This window comes from Garra rufa, chromosome 16, assembly GCF_049309525.1.
Source record: "Garra rufa chromosome 16, GarRuf1.0, whole genome shotgun sequence".
Taxonomy (NCBI): Eukaryota; Metazoa; Chordata; class Actinopteri; order Cypriniformes; family Cyprinidae; genus Garra; species Garra rufa.
The window spans coordinates 6438098-6441930 of record NC_133376.1 but is presented as its reverse complement, the minus strand read 5'-3'; positions in this window follow the sequence as shown (position 1 = coordinate 6441930).

The following is a 3833-nucleotide window of genomic DNA, read 5'->3' as shown; positions in this document are numbered from 1 at the left end:
TCCTGTTTCTGCAGCTCACCAAGCAAGTCATCAAGACTCTGGAGCTCATCGCTGAGTTCATGATGATCAACCAGGTTATCCAGCTTCATAAACTGTTCTTGGAGTTCTGAATCACTCATGGTGATGGGCAGAAACACAAACAGACAGACAGAAAGACTCACAACAAAGATGGACAGATATGACAACTACAGATGTAAACAGACAGAGAGAGAGAAAGAGTGAGTGAGCTACAGAGAGACAACTATAGGTTAACAAAATGGACGTGGCTCTTAAAAGTGCCTTTGGTTTGTGTGTGTGTGTGTGTGTGTGTGTGTGTGTGTGTGTGTGTGTGTCTGTGTATGGGTCGTGTTAAATAAAGGAGAAGTGAGAAGCTGGTAAATGTGAAGGACCTGGTAAGAGAAAAAAATCAGAATTCAGAATTTCTTACAAATTTACCAGTTATTTTTTCATCAGTGTTGGCAGATTAGGCAGTTTTTGACTGGTTTTGAGTTGTACTACATGGGATAAAATGGGCTTGGACAGGTGAAATTTTGATAACTCTATTATGCCAAATGACAGACATGGAAAACAGTTTCCAATGTCGAAACAAAGTAGCCTTCTTTAGAGAAGAACACTTAATTTGCTTTATTATGACATATTAAATAATTGTGATAAGCCACAGTATTGTCGTAGCTATGAATACATTTGTATTGTGTACCATTGTTAAGATTTGTGTTTTTACTATATAATTTTGTGTGGATTTCTAACAATTACTGGAAAACAATCCAATCTGGCAACACTGTTCCTCATCTCAACATTTATAATTGGCTGAAGTGTTGTGAGCTAACTTACTGTAATATGAAAACACATAATAAAAATCATGCAATCTCCTATCATATTACCTTGCATTATTATATGTGGAAAAAAATAAACAAACTTGAATTTAATTAGCTAACTTACTAGCATACTACACATATGGTGCAGCTAATTATATTTTTATAATGTCTGCTGTCATTTACTGCATCACGAAACTACTACCTTGCACTTCTAAAGGTTCTAAACACAACTTCTTGACCTGAAACTGACTTTTTGTACCGAAAATGTAAGAAATTGTTCACATCTATATCAATTAACTGTTCTACTTACCGAGTGGAAAATCGCAATGGATCTTGGGATCGCGCCATACAATGACGTCAGCTCCACAGATTGATTGATTTATTAATAAATAAATAAAAATACAATATAAATAATCAATCAATCAACCAACCAATAAACAAACAAACAAATAATTAAATAATAATGATTATTATTATTAATCGCATTGCGCTGATTAATCACTAGGTGCGTTCGAGATGCACTACACTAGCCTGCCGCCGGCTGGCGAGAGCAGCCGCTTGCAGTCGGGGGAGGAGTGAAGAGACGGCCGTCAAGTCGGACACTTATAGAGGATGAGACTGTATTCCAAACATACACAAAAAAAAGGAATAAAGAAAAAGAAGAAATGAAACTACATAAGATAAATAAATAAAAGAAAAAAGTTACCCTATCATTTATTCTATATGCTACAATCGTTTTGCTTTTTTGTTGATCATATCAAGTATGTGAGTTACTTTAATGTAATGAAATATGACGCTTATTATTTGTATCTTGGTTTTGTAGTTAGCTATAGGACATTTTTTCAATTTTTATAAGCAGTTTATTCAGTGTAGTGAAGCCTCTCACAACATCCATTAAAAAACGGCCTCTGGTTGACCAGTTTTTTTTTTTTTTTTTTTACTCTTATACAATAATAATATATATTTACCATATTATGGAGCTCATATTATGACAAAACTTTTTGAATTTGAATTGTACAAATTTGAATTATTGACAAGTGTCATTTCACAAAACTGAATATTATATGGTATTTAACATAGTTCTGAATTCGATTTTTTAAAACTTGAATATTGAACATTTGAAATTGAACACAACTGAATTTTCAAATCGCAGATTTTCAAATAGACATGTATTTTCAAACAGCAGATTTTTGTTCCGATTTCTAAGACTTCAAATATTCAGTTTTTTAAAAATACAACTTCAAGTTTTCAAGATGAAAAAAAATTCGGAACATCAAATTCAGTGTTCAAAATTCAAAGCGCAGAAATTCAGATCGTACAGAAAGTAGGTCAGAGGTTATGCACAGGGAAGATGATCTACGAAAAGTCGAACGAAGCATTTACTGTGACCGAGAGGGGGCATGTTTGGTTCACTTAGGCTAGTTTTGCCGTGGTCACAACATATTAACTCGTGGGTACGTGATAATACGCCGTGGCCACAAGTTATTATTTCGTGGGAACATCATATTAACTCGTGGGAGTATGCATGTCATGGCAACAAGATCTTTTTGTAAAGATAATGACATGCCGGAATCGCCGCGCGGCTGCTGCCTTCTCTTGTAGTGGAAGCGTTTTGTGCAGTTGAGGCGGTGTTCGCGACGCGGTCACAGTGCGGACGCTGTCGCTCACAAAAAGATTTTAAAAAAAATTATCTTTGGCTGCGCCTGCTGCAAAGCGCCGTGTTCGTGGAAGCGGCAGGATTTTGGGTGCAGGAGCAAAACTTGCACTTCGCCTCCCCGCCGCTCCCATTGAAAATAGACACTCGCGACTGCCGCGTCCCGTGTGAAAAGGCCTGAAGTGATTTGTGCTGTTTTGGGAAAGACATTGCTATAGTTGCAAACAACAAGATCACATTTGATTTCATTAAAAATAAACACAACAGAAATGTACTATGTGTTCTTCTATTTATAATTCATAGTCCCATGAATAGTCTTAATGTCAGGCACATCTCTGTATTTTTTTTTTTTTTTTTTGATTGATCATACTAGGAGAATTCCATTACATGATCTTCGTTTTCAACACTACCGACAAATGTTCTATTTGTTGTTAAAAATCTGGTTAAAGGACATAACATATTTTTATCTCTGGCGGCGCCTGACGCAAAGAGACGTAGGGTAGAGTGGGGGAAAACGCCCCCCTGGGGTAAAACGCCCCCCACCTATTTTTGCCAAAATAACCACTAGAGAAAGTCAATATACATTTTCACTGTTGCTATGCACTACATTGACAACGGGGATAAACAAATCTCCTTGGAGAAGCTGAAACCAGCGACGTGTTTTAAGAGAAGAGGATTACGTGGTAAATGCTATAATTTTCCGATATTAGTAAACAAGTGTTTAAGAGAATATAGTTCTGTAGGATACCACAGTGATGTATGATACATGAAAAGTGAAGTGTGTAGTTTGAGAGGATATGTTATTTATAAGGAATATAATTGTCTTTTTAAAATTATAAAACAATTTAAAAAAGACATAGCTTGTGGGGTAAAACGCCCCCTACGCTGAGGGGTAAAACGCCCCCCCAGAGGGCACGGTTATCTCTATCATAATTACTATGATAACATATTTATGTCTATCAAATTCTTTGTTTTACACTTAATGCAGTATAACTAGGTGGTAAAATAAAAAAAATAAAACATTTACCTCAACATATTTGTTTGCATGGCTTAGTTATATGTATAAATATAAATGTTAAAAAATTTGGATATTTTGGACATTCCTCAAATAAATATAAATATATAGGCTAAGTGGCAGTATTTTGGCTGCAGGAGCACCGCTTGCCTGTTAACGGATCGGTTCTTTATGTTTCATATTTGTATATTATTATTATTAAACAGTAGGCTAATACAATAGGCCTAATTTTATAATAATTATATTAACTGGTTAGGGTTATATTTATGGGCTATATTTATTGTTTTATATGCTTATTTCCCTTTCAGTTCGTGTAGTGCTTTAATTAACTCTCTGTATAATTATGCTA